The sequence below is a fragment of the Euprymna scolopes genome, chromosome 16 (genome assembly GCF_053919585.1).
Source record: "Euprymna scolopes isolate OS-2025 chromosome 16, ASM5391958v1, whole genome shotgun sequence".
In the NCBI taxonomy this organism is placed as follows: domain Eukaryota; kingdom Metazoa; phylum Mollusca; class Cephalopoda; order Sepiida; family Sepiolidae; genus Euprymna; species Euprymna scolopes.
Genome location: NC_136497.1, coordinates 55,205,404 through 55,220,625, shown reverse-complemented (window position 1 = coordinate 55,220,625; position 15,222 = coordinate 55,205,404). Strand labels below are relative to the sequence as shown.

At 33.9% G+C, this 15,222-nt stretch overlaps 1 protein-coding gene across 11 annotated transcripts in view; it reads left to right on the top strand.

The window, feature by feature from the left end:
* Window positions 1-15,222, top strand: part of LOC145295967 (dual specificity tyrosine-phosphorylation-regulated kinase 4-like) — a 436,432-nt gene that overhangs the window by 257,763 nt on the left and 163,447 nt on the right. The gene's annotated exons all lie outside the window — the stretch shown is intronic.

The following is a 15,222-nucleotide window of genomic DNA, read 5'->3' as shown; positions in this document are numbered from 1 at the left end:
TGTATATGTATATATATGTATATATATATGTGTATATATATGTATATACATATATATATATATATATATATATATATATATATATATATATATATATATATTTCTGAAAAAAATTTAAGTAAACGGACAAAACCTAAAATGTCACCCAGGGTGATATTGAAATCACCCATTCTTTCCATTGTTTTCCAAAAGACTTGGACTCCGTCCGATTGAGTGCTCTGCGTATCTAGTGCGCTAGCAATATATTCCTTAGAAAAGCCCTGATTTTGTTAAAGCGGGAAATTTGAACGTATATGCGTTTATATATAAACCTCTAAGTAAAAATTTTCTGTTTGCGTTCTTTTCACCCTACTTATTAATTCATGACGATTCTTTATAACAGCCGAGATGTGTGTCTTTTATTGAGGGGGGAGGGATAACGGGCAGATTATGGGAGTTCTGCTCGTTTCAGTTCCCTTGAATACGTGCAATATTATTTCTATATTTTTGTTCTATTTGAACATATCTGTGATTGGTCGGTGTCACTGTTATATGTAGTAGTTTCAGCAGTCGACGATTTTCCTTAATAGCCCAAATGTCAGGTTTTTCATATTATTATTATTATTATTATTATTATTATTATTATTATTATTATTATTATTATTATTATTATTATTGTTGTTGTTGTTGTCTTCTTTGCCTTATTATTGTTGTTGTTGTCTTCTAGTTCTTCTAACAGGATGTTTACCATTCTGGTCAAATAAACGTAAGAACTGTGTACATGTGGGTATTTTTATTTGGTCTGAATTCTTTCGACTATAATAAATAATCAGGTATATTTAATTGTAGGCAACACAATAAAAAAAAAGCTTAAAAATGCAACAAATAAATGTTACCAAAGGCAAGATAAGTTATCTTTTTCCTTATAGAACATTACATTTTCCACGATCGGTGGAATTTATTGGATGTCTTTCTATCAGTATTAGTTAAATGTTCGATTTTCGAGCGATTATCAAGCGTTCTTATGCAATGCTTATATAGCCATATATTTTTTTTCGTTCTAACTGAACAGAGCAGGAACTCTGTTTTTGGACTAGAAAATGCTTTGAAATATGTTAAAACACAAATAAACTTATCCATGAAGGTATAACACTACATTATCTTGCATTTGGTAACGTTTATGTGTTACACATTTTTTAAAAATCCCTTGTTCGTTCTATTAGCTACAGTTAAAATGCCCAAATATTCTTTAACTGAACGTAAGTGTTATACATATATATATATATATATATATATATATATATATATATATATATATATATATAATTTTCAGAATGTGAGAGATTATATAAAATAAATTCCACAGCCAAATAACGTCGCAGCCCACAAGAGCTATGACAGTCAATGAACCGGAAGTCCAAGACTTGAGTTTCGCCCTTTTGGGCTCATCAGTTAGACACATCTGAACTCAGGATTCGAAACCCGAGCATTTGCTCAGTTGGTAGAGTGCTTGCCACGCATGCAAGAGGCTCGGGTTTCGAATCCTGATTTCGGATGTGTCTAACTGATGAGCGTAAATGAGGGCGAAACTGGAGTCTTGGACTTCCGATTTGTTGACTGTCATAGCTCTTGTGGGATGCGATGTTATTTGGCTGTGGAATTTATTATATATATATATATATATATATATATATATAATATATATATTATATTATATTATATATATATATATTATATTATATATATAATGTATATATATATATATATATATATATATATATATATACATTATATATATATATATATATATATATATATATATATAATGTACACACACAATAGTTAAGCAGCTGTATTTATTATCAATATTTTACCCACGTACACCCCAAGCATGGTATATCGCAACTTGGATGTAAGAGGCTACAATATGTCGGTTTACGTTACATTTAAACTTCTACATAACGGTACAGTCAGGGAAGCAGGTAACAGGAAGGGAATTCCAAAGTCTAGCAGTCCGAGAGAAGAACTTTAATTGTGCAACTTCAATTAGTTGTATATCGAATAGTCAATGTGAAAAAGCGGATCAGTTATTTCAAATTTAAAGCCTATTTTCAAAGATTTCATTATACTTTTTAACATACTTTGTCGATGGTTGCTATTCTAAATTAAGATGAAACAGATATTCTGGCAAAACCTCGAGTTGGAGGGAATTGAAGGTTTTTGAAGGAGTAAGAATCGTAATGTTCCGAGTCAAGGTAAAAACCAAGCGACCCTGTTGTATAAAAGAACAGATTATTTTTATATTTCTTTTTGTACGGCTGAACTCGTCTCTTCGTACGTATGCGCGTTAATAGTTGCACGAAGCCATTAATAACGATGACGACATATGAGAATAAAGAATTCAGTCAGCATAACCCTCGGGACAGGGGGCAGCACTCGGGGATTCCGTTTCATATTTAGATGGAACATTGTATCTGTATATTTTCTTACCTCCTCCAAACATTGCTAGAATATTTTCTACATTCTTAACTAACACATATAGAAATAAAAATACATCTCACAAGATTGTTTTCATCTTGTTGGTTATTTTCAAGTTTGACGCCTGTAGCAAATATCTCCAACTTTAAATAATATTTTATGCTTGACTGCTGTAGTCTTTCGTCCATATTTGACGGGAAAATTATGCTTCGCCAGCGTTTTCACTCGTTATTTATCTCGATATATTATAAAAAAATATTCTTATAAAATAACATAACTATGTTAGTAATTAATTTATCATATGAATTCTTATTATATTCTGCTAAAAATAAAACAACAAAAAAAAAAACGCACTATTGACTATTTGTTTTAAAGTGGATGATTTACTTCCAGACTTATTTCAAGCGGTAAGGTGAGTTTGAGGTGATTTTCTGATTACCCCCCCTAATATATTGAAATGGTTTCTTCTCCTTCTAATAAATGCGCATCATTCCTTTTTATAGGTTTGAGGATTATACAATGGCATGGCCTGATGGGGGTATAAATAGCGATTGCCTGTGGGCTAAAAATTATCGGAGGAGTGCAAAATTTCAAGTTGCAAATCTTTCAAGATCTTAAAAAACAACTTCTCTTTCTTTTGCCAATGTCTGCAATTAAAAACCTGGATGTGTAATTTTAAATATATTTTAACACGTGGCCATTAAATCTATTGTTTTAATGAATTTCCATGAATGTAGTTTCTCGTTTGTAGAACTCATTACCGCATGGCTACTTTCCTGCAGAGAATAAAATGCTGAACAGATATTTTTCATAAGTCGTCCCCATGTGTGATCAAACTTTGTTCATTCCAGATATCATCATCAATCCTCTCATAATATTCTTCATTATTCAAATGATAATCCATTTGCTTCATTAATCTTTAATCTCAAGTGGCTTTCTCCAACCGTTATCAGATCACTGTAATGTTTGCATCCTTGTGCCTGTTTTACAAGTACTTCAATGGAATGTACGCTTCTGAACTCCTAGTACTGGTGACCCCACCCCAATTAATTCAACAAGCAGCAAAATCCCACCCCTTCTTTGTTGACGTCCATAGATGCCGGAAAGCCTTCAACTCTAATAGTTTCTCTTCGCAAACTGCAAGACTTTGGAATTACCTTCCTGTTTCTATTCATTTGCCTCCCTACGACAGCAGAGTTAGACACAGGGTCGATCTTTTAATGTAGGGAAAATCCAGCTCCCCAAAACGGGACACTCTGGATAGGAACAAAAATAAAAATTGCCTCGATCTAGAAGGATTTCTCTTCCACTGATCGAGGCCAGAAAAGATGAAGCGTGATATCAGAACAGATACTACACTTTTTTCCCACCTTCCCATTTCCTGCTTCCCTGACTGTATAACCTGTAGAAGTTTAAATGTAATGTGAATAGACATCTCGCCGATAAATTCCCCACAGTTCCCTGGTATACATGATTTCAAGTAGTAGCCCTTATATCGCTTGTATGGGGTGAAAAAGAGTAAAAAAAAAAAAAAAAGCAAATATGGTAATGCGTACATATCGCATACGTTTTACTTGTCAGTTTGTGTAGATGTAAACACTTTTGTGAGTGTAGTCGTAATCTTAAGGTTCACAGTTGGCGTCGTGTGCTATTTGCTGGATGTACGTGGATCTAGGTCGTCCTTTGCTTGCGCGTCCGTGTTGTGGAGTCCATAGCAATACATCACTCACCAATCCATGCTTGCTCCTCAGACAGTGACCGGCAAATCATAGGCGCCTTTCCCTGATGGTATTAGATATGGCAGGTAGGTTGCCATAAAGTTGCTGCTTCGTGGGATGATATTGCCAAGATATTTTTAATACTGTTCGTAGCATACGGGTGTATTTACCGTCTAGTTTTCTTTCCAATCTTTTGGTGAGTGTTCAGGTTGTAACACCGTAAACAAGGACAGACCATTGATCCGAAAAAAAACAAACTGCCTTTTCAGTTTGTTAGTTAGCCTCGAAGCCAAGATCTGAGGCAGCTGATGGAAGACAGGAAACTATGAAGAGGAAGAGTCACGTTGGTCCGGGCAAGGATCCCGTCATGATGATGATGATGATGATGATGATGATGATGAGTAGTAATGTTTTCATGTTCGCGTCGTTAGTGTGTAAAATCATGGAAGATGATCCCCTGTAAGGCATTTGCGATAAAACTCACCTAGCTAGCAACATTATCACCAATTTCACTTATTCTCTATCAGAGCCTAAAACTAAATGACCATTCCATGAGTAGGTTTTTTCCCCAGAACTGTTCATTTGTAGAACGCATTACCGCGGAACTGTTTCCCAGCTAACTATAACATAGTCATTGTCAAGTCTAACGTAAACAAGTTCTTAACATGCCGTCCTCCTGAATAATTATTTTCTATCTAATTTCCATGATCACCGCCATCACGGTGTTGTCTTACCTGATACTCATTAACCTTATTCTTGGGTGGCCTTTGGACCTTTGTAAACGGTAAATCTATAGTATAAAAATGTACGCAAGATCAGGAACACTGTACGTTAATTTCACCCTTCCCTCGACCAAGGATTGACAGAGGTGTGATAAACGCTCTGTGTATTTTTCTTTTTTTTTTTTTTTTCGATATCTGTCGTCCTGGATTTGACTAACCAGGTCTTTAGCTCTATTCTTTTATTTCGGGTTTCGTGTCGGCTCGTGCAGCTTGGTATTTGCCCAAATAACGTCATAGACTCCACCCATTCATTGTGATTTAGATGAAGCATTTGTTCTACCAACTGCGCAAAAATTATGAATAAAGAATTTGGATATTTTTACGGCCTTTCCCAGTCAACGCAGTTTTGACCTTTGCATGGAGAATTTATCCTGTCTCTCTGAATGGAAACTCTATAACCACTAAAGAAAGAATTCCAACCAAAATAAACAAAATAATGACCGAAGGAATGTCCGACCGTCCAGCCGTCGCCCTTCCCTACACACCAAGCTGCTATTTACAATAGATTTGTTTTCAGTTGCCTTTCCTATCATCGTGTGCCTCTATTGCTAACCAATCCGAGTGGACCTTCGTTTTTATCCTCAATTGCCGCGTTGTTTGCTTTCACTACTATTGTCTACTTCAATAAGAAAAAAGACAATCTTTTGGTTTTAGTTTAAAGGTACGTAAATCATTCCCCACTCTATAATAAAGAAATATATATTACAGGGTGATATGAAAATTAACTTGAAATGTATTATAGAAATTTAATTCTTACAAGAAATGAATGGGGGGGGTTAGAACGAGAGCTGTGAGTTTTCCTCTTTAATTTCTAATGTCCTCACATTCCATGAGTAATATCTTTAGTGATGGGGAAAAATGCTGTTTTCTAGTTCAGCTATTGTTTTGAATTAATGATAAGTGGAAATTTAAAAGCCCTTCATAGTATTCATCTCTATTAATCTGTCAATCTATCCATCGCATTAAGCCCAATCTTCAGATGGGGTTTTAGCATTCAATAGTGTTGACACATTGGTAAACAAATTCCTTATAGAATCAGTTGATGCGGTTTCCATGTTGGCAGCCGTATTGGATTCTAAATAAAATCTCATGCTGTACACATTTTTCTTATATTCATTTCTTATAAGAATTATATTTCAGTAATAATTTACAATTACTTAATAATAGGATGTTACTTTCCAATCACCCTCTGTGTGTGTGTGTGTGTTTGTGTGTGTGTGTGTGTGTTTGTGTGTGTGTGTGTGTGTGTGTGTGTGTGTGTGTGTACAGACGCATAGTATAACTAATAAGTCTCGACGTTTCAAATATCACGTTTTCTCAGTTCGTCATTTATTACTTTTCAAAAGGTATTCATTACAATATTGTTTCGTATTGCGACTAACAAGTCTGCAAAATTATGTTATTGCTGTATATTTAGTCACGTGCTCATCCGATGTTTACCTTAAAAAACTTACAAAAAATTTACAAAATTTATATAAAAATCTTTTTCATTATAAAAAAAACTTTATGAAAAGATTTTTTACTACTTTACGATTGGAATATACAAACCGAGTAGGTTTCAAGTAAATGATTAGCCTATATATATATATATATATATATATATATATATATATATATATATATATATATATATACAGTTGTGCCCGATATTATTCATACCCCCCCTTGAAAATTGAGTTTATTTGGTGTAACTTTGTTAGAATTTATTGTTTACGTCCATATTGATACATATTCTTAATAAACCTCTTCTGATAATTTTCGTCATTTTAAAATCTCGGGATACTTGTAATAAAAGAAATATACAGCTATTTATAAAATCTGCAATGTTCAAAAATAATCATACCCCCTTATTTTTTCAGTATTAATCGAGTTTCTGACTGTTTGTTTCCTGTTTGATTCTTATTTTGAACGCTTTTATACAACCTTTGATTAATTTCATTTCGTTTTTTGCATTTTTCAGAAATTAAAATGATATCAACTGAAAACCAATAAAAGAATAAAAATTATTAGAATGGGGAAGAAAAAAGAGCTTAGTAATGATCTGAGGACTAAAATTGCGAATTCACATAAGGATGGTTTAGGTTAAAAGTCAATTTCCAAGAAATTTGAGGTCCCTACAGCAACAGTACAGAGCATCATCAAAAAATTTCAGAGCCACCACACAACAAACAACTTGATTGGTAGAGGAAGGAAAAGGAAACTGTCTGCTAGAGCCACCAGGAATATTGTAAGAAGTGTTAATGCAAATCCAACCACCACTACTAAGGACATTTTAGAAAATCTGGAGTCTTCTGGCATAAAAATATCAAGGCAAACATTGCAAAGGACTCTGCATGAAAATGGTCTGAAAGGAAGAAGACCAAGAAGGACTCCATTGCACACCGGAAAACACCTTGCAGCACGTCTAAAGTTTACTAGGAACCATGTGAATTCTCCAGAGTCCGTTTTCTCAAGTATTTTGTGGACTCACGAAACAAAAATTGAATTGTTTGGCCATATGGATGCTTCTTACGTTCGGAGGAAGAAAGGAGAAGCTTACAACCCAAAGAACACCATACCCACGGTGAAACATGGTGGTGGTAGCCTAATGTTTTGGGGCTCCTTTTCGGCTAGTGGTCCAGGTAGTTTGGTCAAGATAGATGGAACCATGAAGAAGGAGCAATATTTGGAGATACTCCAGAAAAACATTAGAAAGGATGCGGAGAAGCTCCATTTAGGACCAAACTGGGTCCTTCAACAGGATAATGATCCAAAATATACTGCCAAAATAGTCAAGAAATGGTTTGAGGATAATCAAATTAATGTTTTGGAATGGCCTAGCCAGAGTCCCGACCTGAACCCTATCGAAAACCTCTGGCACGTATTGAAAACTGAGGTTAAAAAGCGGAAACCTAGAAATTTGAGGGATTTGGAGAACTACTGCATTGAAGAATGGTCAAAAATCAGTGTTGATGCTTGTAAAAACCTTGTTGATAAATATCCAAAACGGTTACAGGCAGTTATTAAGAATAAAGGGCATGCTATTGACTATTAGTAAGAGAGGTATGAATAATTTTGAACTAGTGCCATTATTGTTTTTCTTTGTATAATGTTTCAAACTTGCATAATTTATTTATTTGTTGAGTTTAAATTAAATGCTTATGCTTGATTTATTGTTTGAAATCCCTTTAATATTGTCTACCCTCTGGTTTGAGCAATAATCTTATAGAAATCTCAAAGATCCGAGGGGTATGAATAATATCGGGCACAAGTGTATATATATATATATATATATATATATATATATATATATATATATATATATATATACGTTCCGTCATACAAACGCTAGCTATTAAAAAGATTTCATTAGTCATGGGGAAGAGAGAAAACAAATGTAAAATCAGACACCACATCCGTTATCTAAAATAAATTAAAAAAAAGATCTCAACCTATGTCCATAATGAGACTTTTTCCTTTCTTTATTTATTTTTAATTTCCAGTTGGCGAAGTTTTCTCCCCCCCCTTTGCTTCAAAAGAAAAGAACTTAACCGATTTGGTCTTTATTTTATATGAATATGAATATTAGTGCGAACACTGATGAAGCGTACATTTTTTTTACGGAAGGTGTACACACAGTTTTTACAATTCTTGTTTGTTTTTTTTTTCTACTCTGAGAAATCCATTTTTTTTCACTTTACCCATATGATACTTCTGAAATGTTATTTTTTTGTTTCCTTTTTACGTTTGTATTCTGGAAACTTATTTTTTTGTAACTTCAAATGCTAGTTAATGTACAACTGTACTGCGACGTTTTAAACGTGTCCTATTAAAACATCGTATACATACTAGCTGTATCTACTCATTATAGAGATTAATCACACCAGTTTTCGTTAGATCATCGAAATTAAGTAATATTGATCCTGGTCAGTACCGGATGAGTGATCAATTAGGAATACCAGGTTCGCAAAAAAAACAAAACAAAAAAACTGCCGAAACTAACGTTATGTTCCTGAACGGGATATACATTCGATTGTCAATTGAATATCCTTTATTGTTGTATTGTTGGAAGAAGCCGGTTCAATCCGCCCGATGTGAATTCCACACCAAATTCGAAGTAGCAAAAAATTACACTACGTTGCTCGGGAATCATTAGTTCATTGCAGACCCCTATTATTGTTAAAATGTGTAATTTTTAGGAAGCTAATTCAATGAAAAATTCTGTGTCGCCATACCTGAGTTGGTGCATCTACCACAAGCCTCCCCTTTTTAGATAGGATCCTTAAAAATAGAGTCTCAAATCTAATAGGTCGTGCACTATCAACCAATCACCAACACATGCCCCCCCTCAGAATGTTGCATACATGTGCTTGTTTTACAAGTAGTTTAATAGGATTTGCGCTCATGAAATCATCGCATTTGTACCCGCTAGAATTACATGCTTCTGACTAACCCGACAAGCAGCAGAATCACACCTCTTCGCTGTTGGTGTTTATAAATGCCGTAAAACCTTTTACACTAATAGCGATTTCTCTCAGACTGCTAGATTTTGAAATTCGCATCCCTGCTTCTGCTTTCCTGGCTGTACTGACATATCAAAATTTGAATGTAATGTGAACAGACATTTTGTGCATCTCCTTAGATATCATATCATGCTGATATGATTCCAAGCAGTATCTCTTTTATGTCCAAGTGGCAATGTGGCTTATTTGGGGTGAAAAAGAGTAAAAAAAAACAATGTTTTAAAAAAATCTTTCAATTTCTGTATTCTAAAAAAAAAAAAAAAATGGAAAACACCAGATTTTTTTCCCTTACTTAACAATGTGAAAAAATTATAAAATGTCGCTACCCGTTTTCATCATTGAGAATCACTAATGTTGATGATGAATGCACATTCTAATATCTTTCAAGAATTTATCATCCGTTCTCTGCACAATTGTAAAATTCTATGAATGTTCTTGACACCGCCTTTGAATTCCAGGGATAACTTGTAAACAAGCGTTAATTTATTTTATTTATATGGTGTCAGTAGTGTAAAAAGAAGAGTGAATGTAACGTCATAAAGCAACATATCTATAACGTTACAAGATAACGTTACGGAAACATGACCAGAAATGCATGAAATGTTTTAACAAAGTTTTAAACGTCTTTGTAATTTTTTTTTACATAAGCATCACCACTTATCAAGGTCAAGAGGCCACTCGAGGATAAGGATTAAAGCGTGTACAGTAGAAATTGAACAATATAGTAACCGTTAGTAGTGGAGATTCGGTACATTTGTTAACTTATATGGAACGGCTCATCAAAAACTTGTTTACGTTAGACTTGAAGACAATTGTAATGTAGTAACGTCATTTTTTTTCGATATGATATAAAATCCAATACAAATTGTTAGTAAATAATTCCATTTTCATTTGTTTATTTATTAATTCTTACAGTACAGACACAACTATTGATATTTATAAAGAACTAACAAGTTTTAAAACTTACAAACCTTTATTAAGCTTATGCACATGTAGATTACCATTTACAGATTTCTATAAAAACTTCGAAAATGTATTTAGCTTTATTTTGCGTACTATAACAGATACCAACATAGATAATTATTCATACATCTACAAACTTAAGCAACTATTTACACTCATTTGTAACTAAAGCGTTATAAAATACCAGAGACTTTATTTTGCTTATATAAAAACATAGAAATTTATTTACAGTTACTTATAGACAAAAAGTTATACAATTTATAAAGCTTTTTGCTTCTTACAATAATCAATAAAAACATAGATAACTATCTATATAAAAAAAAAACTTAAGTTTTATTTAGAAACAAACATAGGTAACTATAAATAGTTACCTATCAACCAAAGATTTAAAAAACGGAGAATATGATCTCCAACAAGGGCGGTAACTCATGATTACTTAACACAAGGTTAAAACTAAAACGTTAAACGTGCATATGTTTAGTTTCTCTAAGCTTTGAAGTGTCTGCGACAGAATCGGAATACGTAGCTAACCCTTTGTATCAGAAGCGCCCCTCTGATATCTCTATCTCTGCTATTATATAAAAGTCGTTGTGTGTATGTATGGGTTCCTTCCTCATGGGTTCCGAAACGGCTGAGCTTATATTTTGCGAATTTTACACAAAGCTAATTTATATTTTTGGCCGCGTCTTTAGATGTTTTTTTTTTGTACAGAAATTCATCCGATAATTATCGAAAATCGAAAAAATCCGATCTCAAAAAGAGTCCTTTTTTTCTCTTATAGCTAAAAAATAATTTTTTACAGGGGAATATTTTACATTACACAGGTGCAACGTAAAATATTTCTCTGTAAACATTCTTTTTTTTTTTTTGATAAAAAAGAGAAGAAAGACTATTTTAAAGATCGTCAAGCCCAAATATCAGCAAACCTGATATTGTAAATAAATACAGACTGAAGTTGATAAACGACATTATCGGAGATTACATCGACCGAAACGTTGTGCGAATAACAATAAAAATGAGAGTAGTTGTTTGAATAAGTCAAATAATGCAAATTTCGAATTTCAGTTTCTTCAAACAATATTAAGGATCTAAATTGGATATAGTAAAAAGAAAATAAATTAATATGGTATTATGAGCATAGTGACAAATGACGTTGTGTTTCCCATTAAATCCAGGGCAACGCCAGGTTTTCCTGCTACTAGTAACGAACGGGTAACTTCACATTCTCCAAATCTCTCAAATTGTCAAACATCGTGAAATTTGACAAATAAGAATGCGTCTGCAAATACTAAACATCGTTGTTCTAAAGAAGCTACTAAAATAGTTTATTTATTTTTACAAAGCTAATCACCACTAACCAAGGTCGGTGTATAAAAGTTAATGTATGTCAGGTGATCGGTAATGGTGGAAATTTGGGGAAAAAATTAAAATTTAAGAGGACGGCTTAACAAGTGCTTGCTTACATTGGACTTGAAAGCAACCATGTTTTAGTCAGCTCTGCTGCTTTCTTATTCTTACGCCATCAATATCTACAACAGGGAGATGAAACAGTTCATGGATGCATACGCGCAGTCATCATAACAATGCAATTTGCAATCCCCTCTGATCCATTCGAGTGGAATAAAAAATAGGAGGGATTACTTTTGGATTTTTTTTAAAGAAAAAAAAAAGTCTACTATTATTATATTATATGGATATTTATGTTTTATGCTATACTGCTGCCATACTTTATATACCGCAATAAATATACGAAACATTATCAGATATCAGTAAATTGTTCAACGTGATTTGCTTCCACTCCATCTTTCAGATGCGATATCACATATCAAGTGTCAGCAATAATGTAATTTTACACCCAAAAACAGATCGTTTGCTTCGTTCCCAGAGAATGTATCTTTGTGAACTACACTCGGCGCCATAATTGAAGCAGTTTAAACTAATAATATACAGGGTGGAACGATAAATGGTAGGCTTGACTTCAGGAGTGCTACAACTTTGTACCCTTCTTTTACTGCCTCCTCCTCCCCCAGCCTGAACCTGCTGGACTACTTCTTCGATCATAAGTCGAGAACATCACCAACTTGACCTCCCACAACGCCAAAGCCGGCCTAACCGCCGCCATTCGCCAAATATTCGCCGAGCTCTCGTCGGCGCTTGTGGAAAAGACATACTTCCAGTTCAAGACCCGTATTGAAGCGGTGATTGAGGCTGAAGGCGGCTACATTGAATAGATATCAGCTCTACTACATAATCAAGTTACCTGAATTGATTTTTTTCAATAAAAGTTTAAAAATAAAGCTGCAGCGTTGTTTTCTTTAGGGCGACAATTTTATTGTTCCACCTTGTAACAAACTAAACCAACGATTCCAAACTATATTTTAATGTGTGGCCCATCCATTCAGGTCCTGGGTATCACCTTAAAAGACATCCAGTGGTGAGGCCCCCATTTAAAAGCTGTGGTGAATGTGGAATTGCCCCTTAGTTACCATTGCTCCTAGGTCCACTTTGGTCCAGAGTGGTAGTACCGTTTAGAGCGACCCTGTAGGCAGGGCTTAAAGTTCGGTGATTGCAACCCCAACATCAGGTTGTCTAGAGATGCTGGCTTCCTAATTAAAAATGCACCCGACATTGATCATATTTTTTTCCTTTTGCAAAAGTCAATCGTGTTGTGCAAAGTCAAAAACAACAATTTTCCCTTAAAAAAAAAACAACAAAAAAAAAAACAATCAAATCAAACACCATGAAGAAATATTTGAACATATAAAGAACTTGAAGAGTTAACGTTTCAAAATTCCTAGATTCGACATTAAATAACCTGGAAATAGTTAATATACCGTATAACAAAACAACAAAACAGCATGAAGAAATATTTGAATATATAAAGAACTTGGAGAATAAAAGTTTTTTTTTCCAAATTAGTAGTTTCTGCATAACATAATGTACAAACGATTGATATGATGTAAAACAAAAACAACCAACCAAGCATTCCTTTTTTATTCTATCTCTTTTCGATGTTATGAGCGGTCGAAAGGAGGGGGGACTTCAACATTATTGTCTAATATATAAAAGGAACTCTGTTTGTCTGTCTGTCTCCATATTTTCAAACTCTATCTCTCCCGAAACTAAAAGTCGCAAAGCGGCGCTAGGGGCCTCAAATGATTGGATGTTTAATGGACCGTTCTTTTTTGGGTCTTTAGCCGGTTAAAATAGTTCTTAAGAGGTTAAAAATGGGGTTCAAACTGAAGCAAAAATCGTTATACATTTTGTACATTCATCTTAGTTTGTTTCATATGCGTGTCGCGTTGGTACAGTGGTAACGTCACCAGCTTTGAATGCTACGGTTTCGATTCTAGCTTATGGCACTCAAATACTTCTTTTTTACTTTTGAAATCACGACTCTATAATATAATATACGAAATCTGGACAAATTAAAATATCATATTAAAGCGTTAATTAAGGCCGGGCAAAGCCCCCCCCCTCCCTAGTATTTTATATAAAAAAATAGTGTCTGTTAATAAAGAATAGGGTAAAGGAAGTAGTAGCAGCAGCAGCGTAAGAGAGAAAGAATAAGACGATAATGTAAATAAATAAAATACGTAAATAATGACGAAAATTACTATAGTATTTGGATTATTCAGACTAATGTTCTCATCTTAAGTGTTATTTTCACAACGTTTTGGCCGATGTAACCTCCAACCTTTTTCAGGTGTATCTTCTCAAATTTGGAAATCTTTTCTGTTGAACTCGTGACTCTGCACGGAATTTTGAACAGAATCATCTATTTAATCCACGGGAGTAGCACGCTCTTGTTCCGTCAGCCATGGCCAGGTAGAAGTATTAACTGTGGCAATCCTCTACAATTCAGAAATGGTTTGGGGATTGTTTTTTAGAGACGTTACCTTTGAGTAAACCCACAGCTTAAAATGGCGCGAAATGGGTGAAAGTTTCGATGTATATGAAAGCCATTAAGGATCGTGTCTTCCACTGATGAGACGATCACCGCATATTATTTGGCGACTATAAAACAAAGGCTGTTGAATATTTATGACTGTCATGCATATTTCGCAAATTTACTTAAGAATTCTACGCGGTCATGGCTGACAGAAAGAGAACAATATAACCCCATAGATTAAATGAAGAGTTCAGTTCGAAATTCATATATTATTGAGTTCTACAAGATGGACCCGAAAAAAGTTGAAATTTACATCAGCTAAAATTTTGCGAAAATAACATTTCAAATAATACAAGATATATACAGGCTAATACTTATTTTTATGTCTGAATATAATTGGATCGCAGAAAGGATTGTGAATTTCGTTAACAATTTTATGGGTGGAATTTTTATGGGGTCACTCTTTATATATGTAAAAGGTATGGAGCGTGGAATTATAGCACTCTACCGAAGTCTTTAAAATAAAAGTTCTAAATTTAAATTCCAAACGATTACCTGAAGAAGGTCGGAGAGCAGAACGGCCGAAACGCCGTGAAAATTGCAACGTAGGAGAAATGCGCTTAAATACATTTTAATTAAGGAAAACAGTCTGAAATATGTGAATATTTTTTAGCGATTTCGCACTTCTTTTCCCAAAATTAGCTATTTTATAACGAAATAGTTAATGAAATGTTTTCCTGCCTAAATTGGGTATTTGGAATCCTTTCAACGTTATTGTAATTTTAGCATAGAACATTCAACCAAAAAATAATAAAAATACAATCATTTATGTCTTTCTAATTAACTTTTTTTTGATCGCTTTATATTATTTATTGGTTTCATTGCCCTCGTTGCACAAACCAACATAG